Source organism: Triticum aestivum, chromosome 3D (assembly GCF_018294505.1).
Source record: "Triticum aestivum cultivar Chinese Spring chromosome 3D, IWGSC CS RefSeq v2.1, whole genome shotgun sequence".
Classification (NCBI taxonomy): domain Eukaryota; kingdom Viridiplantae; phylum Streptophyta; class Magnoliopsida; order Poales; family Poaceae; genus Triticum; species Triticum aestivum.
In genome coordinates this window covers 521,059,554-521,067,659 of record NC_057802.1, presented here as the reverse complement: position 1 = coordinate 521,067,659, position 8,106 = coordinate 521,059,554, and the positions used below count along the sequence as shown (strand labels likewise).

General features: G+C 41.8%; 1 long non-coding RNA gene across 1 annotated transcript; it reads left to right on the top strand.

The window, feature by feature from the left end:
• Positions 1-4,096: 4,096 nt before the first annotated feature.
• Positions 4,097-5,646, top strand: LOC123075185 (uncharacterized). The gene is made up of 2 exons (XR_006436106.1): positions 4,097-4,432; positions 5,122-5,646. It is a non-coding gene; the product is annotated as an uncharacterized lncRNA (long non-coding RNA).
• Positions 5,647-8,106: the final 2,460 nt, after the last annotated feature.

The window sequence follows — 8,106 nt, the reverse complement described above, 5'->3', positions numbered from 1 at the left end:
TACCGGGATTCCGTGCGGGCCGGTACCCGGTTCATATTTTAATGGGTCTCCGTTGCAAGCATCACAAGCTCAAATTTCTTTGCCGGAGTTTCCATCATGTGCTAGCGTTCCATCTGCTCCACAAACTAGTTCTCTACAGCCGAATGATAGTTTTAAGGATAAGCTTACTAGTATACTAAGAGAATTCGGTTTAGAACCTAAGGGTAAAGCACGTGCATATAAAAAAACCATACCCTGATTACTTCGATTCGACGGCTTATCCTCGCGATTTTAGAATTCCTTACTTTGTTAGGTTTACAGGGGAAGATGGTAGATCCACTTTCGAGCATATCGGACAATTTTTAGCCCAATGTTGTGATATCGGCACATCGGATGTTTATAGGATTAAATTATTTCCGTTGTCTTTGTCCGGTATTGCCTTTACTTGGTTTACATCGCTTGCTCCTAATTCTATTTCAACATGGGCACAATTGGAGCAAAAATTTCATGAGTACTTTTATAGCGGTGAAACAGAACTTCGGCTTTCAGATTTAACTATGGTTAGGCAGAAATATAATGAGCATGTTCATGATTATATTAGGAGGTTTAGGGATGTCAAAAACCGATGTTTCAGCTTGACCATAGCCGAAAAGGATTTAGCTGATCTTGCCTTTTCGGGTCTTCTTGCTCATATTAAGGATAAACTAGAAGGGCAAGAATTTTTAGATGTTAATCAAGTTTTGCATAAGGCTTTGGCGCAAGAAAACCGGACTAAGGAGATTAAACAATATAGTCGATTTGAAGATAATATTGATAATGAGAAGGATGATCATGTAGGTAATGCCTTCGATTATGATAGTAATTCGGCTAGTGAAGTTGATGTTAATATATGTGTAGCCGAATGGATTCCAGCGTCAAAGTAAAAACCCTTTGCATGTTCTGTTTTGAAACCCACACCTGCTAGAAGAGATGAAACTAAATACACTTTTGATGTTACTAAGTGTGATAGAATTTTTGATATGCTGCAAAATAAATTAATTAGAGTGAGAGAGGGTCATGTAATTCCACCTACAGAAGAGTTGGGTAGGAGAGCTTATTGCAAGTGGCACAATTCTTTCTCCCATGCTACTAATGATTGTAGCATGTTTCATCAACAGGTGCAATCGGCCATTAATGAAGGACGATTGACGTTTACAGAAAGTTCTAAGATGAAGCTCGATAGTGACACTTTTCCTATCAATGTGGTCGAGCTTGAGAGTAAGAAAATGCTTATTCGGTCGGATCAGACCGAATCCGCAAGAAAGAGAAATGTTGTTGATGATAATGCTTCTCCAAGGATGATCAAACAAAAATATACAGAATTAGGAGTTTGGAAAGTCAATGGAAGAAGGAAACAAACTCCAAAACCAAAGCCATCAGTTAGCATGTTGTTGGAAAAGTACACCTCACGCAAGACCAGCAATGTGTTTAACCGGCTTAGAGATAATAAACGTCTTAAATCTCCTTCTGGACCTGGCGGTCATGAGCAATGGCAAAGAAATTTATATGACCAGCAGCCCTATATTGCAATGGAGCCGACGTATTGGGGTTGTGCACCTCCTATGTACCCGCAGTTTCCTCCATGGGGTTTTAATCCTTGGGCGCCAAGGCCAGTGTATTATTCTCGACCAGAGTGGATTCCAGCAGGGACAATGTATAGGAAATCATTGCATGAAAAAGGGGTTCAGTTTAATCAGGAAGTGAGACCACGTGATGGCAATGTAATCCGTGGTAATGATGACATGGTGGTCTTGGGAACTTCAAACTCGCCTAGGAGGCACAATACAAATGGCATAATTCATAGAGGTGGTAAGAAGTTTGTGTGGGTGCCGGTGAGGCATGCTGAATCTAAGTCTATACAAAGTTCAAATGATTTAGATGCTTCTAATGTTATGAAACTTGGTGACCACCAATCGGCTGCAAGTGTAGAGAACAGTCCAGAAACAAAAGACATTGATGCATCTAAGTTAGAGGCTAAGGTGCACACACGTTCAGAGAAGAAAGTTGTACGTGCTAGTACTAATGAGTCGGCTGATGCATGTGCCGATATATTCACTGGAGGCAGTGGGCAATATGGAACTACGAGTACATATGATCAAAGGATGATTTCTTCGGGCAACAACAAAATATTTGCTCCCAGAACAACAGTACGACAGTATAGGCCGAGAGACTCGGGGGGCAGCAGAATTATTTCAGCTGCACTAGGGACTAAACCAGGAACTCGGTGGTGTCCCATGGGACTCACACACACTAAGAAACGGCGTGTCCAGCGACTACGAGCATTTAGAATGAAAGAAGAGATAGCCGAGAAGAATTGCTTGTTCGATCGACAAAAACCAATGGTGCCGAAGATGACATGGATGGAGAAGCGTGTTGTGGAGAAGTTGCCAAAATCTCCCAATGGAAAATATTCAAAAAATTACTATCCTAGCATGTCAAAGGAGGCTTGAGATAATGTGGCCGGTATATTATTCTAAATATCGCCCTAAGAAAATTTGGCTGACATATTATTTGAATATATCTCCAAAGAGAAATTGGCAGATGTGCTATTTGGACATCACCCTTAAACAAATTATATGGCCGGTGAAGTTATCGAAGCCTTCCTATGGAAATGTGATAGTGTTTTTGGTAAATACAATTATACCAAAAACAGGGGGCATGTGTTCATGGTGTAATTTGGCTAATAGTTTGTCTGATCGGCCAAATTAATTTAAATGAATGTGGTCGGATTATTCGTTCATACATATATCTACCCTTGCTGTTTAATTCAAAATGCAGGCGTGGTCATAGTCTAGTGCAGATGACACATCTGGAGATCAGGTGCGCTGAAGCTATTTACCCATGACAAATATATAAGATTTTGCAAGGATTAGCAGCCACTAAGAACAAGTTCTGGACAGATTGTCATACACTAAGCTAAACTGCCGCAGCTTAGGACAAGTCCTAACAAGCTTCGGCTACCAAGCTGAAGAATTTTGGCAGGAGCTATGGAGTCACGTACAAGAAGGTGCAACAATACATGATGGACTATCAATCATTATTATATGGTGTAATTAGCGACCTTGCCGAAATATTTTATTAATTTTCTTATGAAACAAAACGTATATGTACATCAGTATAGTTGAGACTTGGAACTATTACTTGTTGATACAATTTAGCACGCAGATATGGTAGGTACAACTTTGTACTTGTAACCGAATCAAGGTATTTGTCCTGTTCGGTTTGGAATTGATGTTTTGGTTGTACACGTCGGTTTGGAATTGATGTTTTGGTTGTACATGTCAAGTCCTTTGTGCCCTTTATATAAGGGTCCTGGCCGATTGAAGGAAGGGAGAGCAATCGATCTATTAATACAAACTCTATTTTCACGTACGTCTATTTTCTGTCGTTACTTCTTGCCGAGCCCTAGCAGCCCTAGGGTTTGGTGATCTTTGCCGTTTTGCGCTGAAAAGCGGCCGGTTCTCCTCCACGAAAGCGAGGAAATCTTTGTTGCTTTGCTCGTAAAGCAATCGTTCGTCGTCACGAAAGCACGACAAATATACTGGTGTTTTGCGGCGATTTCGCGTGCCAACAACTGATAGGTGCCCCATACCCGGCAGGCGTCCTGGTTGAGACCTCTGGTCTTAGATGTTTAGGTTTGGCTGCGATGTCTGTTTGGTATTAGGCCCAGACTATCAGCGCCCCTTCATCAATTGGATAGGAGTAGCGACAGTTGTTGCTTAGACGGTGGCTTTAGTCTTACTGTTATATGACGTTGTAAGGTCTTGTGAGAATAATTAATAAAGTGGCCGTATGCATCGCTCAGATGCAGAGGCTGATGGTCCTCCTTTTTTTTAAAAAAAATCTGGCGAGTCAGGTGGAAATTCTCCAGGGTCCAAAGTTTGATCCCAGTACAGCAATAGACGGTACTCGCCGGTTGGGCTATGCGGGTACGAGAACGTATCCTATGAAACGCCCAGACTGGTGCACCAGATGCACCAGTAGATTCTGAGCCACTCGATCGAGAATTAATGGACCAGATGCATTAGAAGATGGGTGGTTCGTACATTTTACATCTTGCACCTCGTATAGTTAATCATTTGCGCGAATCCTATCGTCTCCTTCCGTTGCCTGTCTCCTGTACCTCTCTCTGTTCTCCTCTGTACCAGGCCCTCCAGCTGCGAGCTAGGGTTCGGGGAGCCTGCTCCGTTGCCTCTCTCGCCCCCTCTCCTGGACCTTCTCCACCTTCTATCTTGTATCTAGTTCCGACGTCTTTAAAGCACCAGCGCCCCTCCTCTCCTCTGAGTCGCTCCCAGCGAAGACGCCATTGCCGCCGGCGAGCGCGTACATGTAGCGCCGCTGTGTTGTAGCTCCGGGGGACGACGACGGAACTACCCAAAGGAGCCGGCTATCTTCTGCGCCTCGAGAATCTAGGGTATGTTCTCTTATCACATTATCCATTAATCATGGTCATATTGGGTTCTTCCCAAATTTTGCGATTTTCCCCCCAATTCATTCCAGACTAGTGTCATTGCGAACTTGAATAAGTGGTATGAGCACCAGATTTATGTATGAGATACACGGCTGCAGATATTATTGTGGAAATAGTCTATGCAAACTTGAATAAGCAGTGTTCTGAACCTTAATTTGTATTTGTAGTAAAGAATAACCAGTGGCATTTGGGAATATGAATAGTATGAGCACGGAATTGATGTGGCAGATGTAGATATAATGGTGAGTTTTTAGAGGTAATCACAACAATTAGTGCAAATAGTTGAGAGGATGTGCTCTGTGTGTTCTGTTCCTTCATTTGCATACAATTTTCATATACCTTTGCTAGTGTGTACATGAACGACTCGGCATATATGTGAAAAAATTGATTTCCTAGAAGCCTACTAGTAATGGCAAGAGTAGGTTAATTACTGGTTGTTCCTGCGGGGTTATTGTACATGAACTAGTGTACTATATGAACTTCTTCCACATTGCTGATATTAAATGGAAAGGGCATCCGGAATGTTCAGTTGAACTTTCTATGGCAATACTAGTGCAGTAAAATGAACAAATTTGAAAAATGATGATGTCCTTTCTACGATTTTGCTAATGCGGTTTTCTTATTCTTTACAGGGCAAATATCATCCAAAAGGTCCCAGATAAGTAGGGGCGGTGGTTTCACTGATTTGATGGTCGGATAATTATTTAAGTCATTCAGTTGTCTACATTCTTGCTGGAAATGGTGGTGATATTTGTAGGAGATGAGGTTTTCGACTTGTGTTCTTTCCAGGAGATCACATTTGAAAGTGTGTCACTGAAGCATGCATATGTTCTATGCATGTAACTCTGGATGCACTTACTGTTAGCTTCAGGAAGTTGCTAGCACTGAACCATGTCTCATTCGTCGTGTTTAACCGGGATGAAAAGATTGTATGACCTGACAAGGAAGTTTCTGGAACTGATGTATTTCCGTTCATTTGCAATGGAAAGGGGTTAAAGCCCGGTTCAAAAAAAATGACCTGACAAGGAATTGCTAAGCCTAGCTTGATGTAGATTTCAACATTTGGTTTGTCTTTCTGTGTTACTTGTAGCCAACCTGCTATATGTCATGCTCATGTGCCTACTTGCTGAATTAGTGCGACCTTATTACTATGTGTACTGAGCACTGTTAATTTATTTTCCTTTGTGTCTTGTTGCTCTATACTTTAGCATCATCATCTGAAAATTTTCAAGTTAAGTGAGAACATGCTCATCAGAAATTTTTGCTCTGTACTTTAGCAAGTTCATCTGAAATTCTTGCACTGTACTGTAGCAACTGAGAGAAGACTCAAACAAGATTTATTTCTGACTTCATATGTAGAGTTTGTCAGCTGTATAAATACAACTGATATCCAACCTGAGAGATTGTTGAATGATGTTCCAGTTTATGTTCTTCTCCAGTTGGAACAACTCACTAGGCGGTTTAAGTCGAGACTGTTTATCTTTGCATAAATTTAGTTCTCTTTTTCGGTGCAACTTGATGCTCCCTTCTACTGTTTGTGTCGCGGGAGGTTTATTGAATTCTGTCCACTTATACGTTGATGCAGCTTGACAATTGTTCGGTAGTTTAATCAGACCGGGGACTAATTGACTGGCTATTTAGGTGAACGTACAGACTGATCAAGGGTTTTACAAATTTGTATTTGCTTGTTGTTTTTATTTGTGCAAGGGATGCTTTTGCTTATTGTGAGGTAACAAAGCTGCATCCTTGGCTAAACCACAAAACAAAAATCATATATTTTTTGATATTGTTCCAAACCTGCTTATTTGTATGACAATATCAAGGGATGCTTTTGTTTGACAGTGTTGAATTGCACATCAAGTTTGATTCTCACTGGAGAAGTTGCACTTAGGCTTCAAGATAAAATAACTCATCTCATTCAGGATACAATTGTGTCATAAAAGTTTAATCAAATTAGGATGTGTATTGAATAAACTCCAGGGAATTTGACAGCATCATATTTAAATTTCTGTATGATATTGTCATAGATACAAAAGAGTTCAAACAATGTGTACACCAGGTAATATAATTCATAAAGAAAACTTGTTTCTACACAACTCTCTTGAACAGAAGGCACACGGTGATATAATTTGTCGTTGTTCAACTCTTATTTGCTACTCTTCGTCCACATATGCATCAATTAGTTTTACAACAAGAGGTACAGTATGTACTAATGCATTGCAGTGCATTGAGCAGCATGTAGCTCCCCTGACATCTGAGAGAGACAACTTGGCCTACTGAAAAGGGACAAAGTGGATGCAACGACAACACTAGCTTGCGCATCAGACATTTTTCCTCTAGAAATGATCTTGCAACTGAACATGCAGACAATACCAGAAAAAAGGGACATTATATATTTTCAGATGCATATAAAAGAGGATTGGTCAACAAAATAATCTGGTCAGATAATAATAAACTACGTGCTGAAGACAGTTTCAAAAAAATGGTTAATATTTATGTACCAGATCGTGGCTCTTACTCCTAAAATCATTGGTGAGTGTTGATTACAAAGAACATGTTCTTAGTTGCTACCACTTGGTCAAGCTTTTCTTTACCTTATTGTTTGCTCTTCATTCGTGTAATCTGATATCGTACAGAAAAAATTAAAAGGAAGTAATATGTACAATCTGACATTGTTATGACTCAAGTGAAAAATCATCCAATCAAACTGAGAGTATAATTTCAAATAAAGTTCACACGTGCTACTTTTTATCACATTAGTATGGATTCTTAGAATTATTGCCCAAATTTTTTGGTACCTCAAACTGAGCTCTTCTTCTTTGATTTCTGTTATACGCATACCAAATGCACCAGAATCACATACGAAAATTTCATCAATATCCAATCAGGACTAGAAGTTTTTTTTTCCCACTACTCCTACAGAATAAAACATGTGACTGAAGATCTGAATAGAGAAAGCACCTCAGCTTGTTAACCATTTGCGGCACCGTCAAATCGTAGCACGCTACGCGCCGGCGGATCTTTAGACAGCTCCCAGCACCATGGATCGCCTGGTACAGAGAGAGGGGATCCCGCAGGTAGAGGTACGGTACAGTAGAGAAGGGGAGGAGACGATAGGATTGGAAGGACTATTTCACGCAAATGATTAACTCTATGAGGTGCAGGATGTAAAATGTACGAGCAGCCCATCTTCTGATACATCTAGTCCATTAATTCTCGATCGAGTGGTCCAGTATCTACTGGTACATCTGGTGCACTAGTTTGGGCGTTTCACAGGATACTTTCTCATGCGGGTACATCGTCAAGAGAAGGGGGCCGGAAGGCAGCGGGAGTGCGGCATACTCACGAGTTGCCGGGTTGCAGACGACGAAGTGGCCGGAGTTCACGCACATGGCGAGGAGGCCGTCGCAGCAGGCCTCGAGGCGGAAGCAGGCGTCCAGCCGGGAGGAGGCGCGCGCAATCCGCGCGACGGGCCGGAGCTGGTCGGTGGCGGCGACCCCTGGCCGGTGGTCGAAGGGGACGAGGTCCAAGGACTCGATGCCGTCGCTCACGAAGTTGCGGCCGGAGAGGAGGGGGAGAGCAGGCTGGCGGGCTTCGTGGGCGAGGAGGAAGTCGCG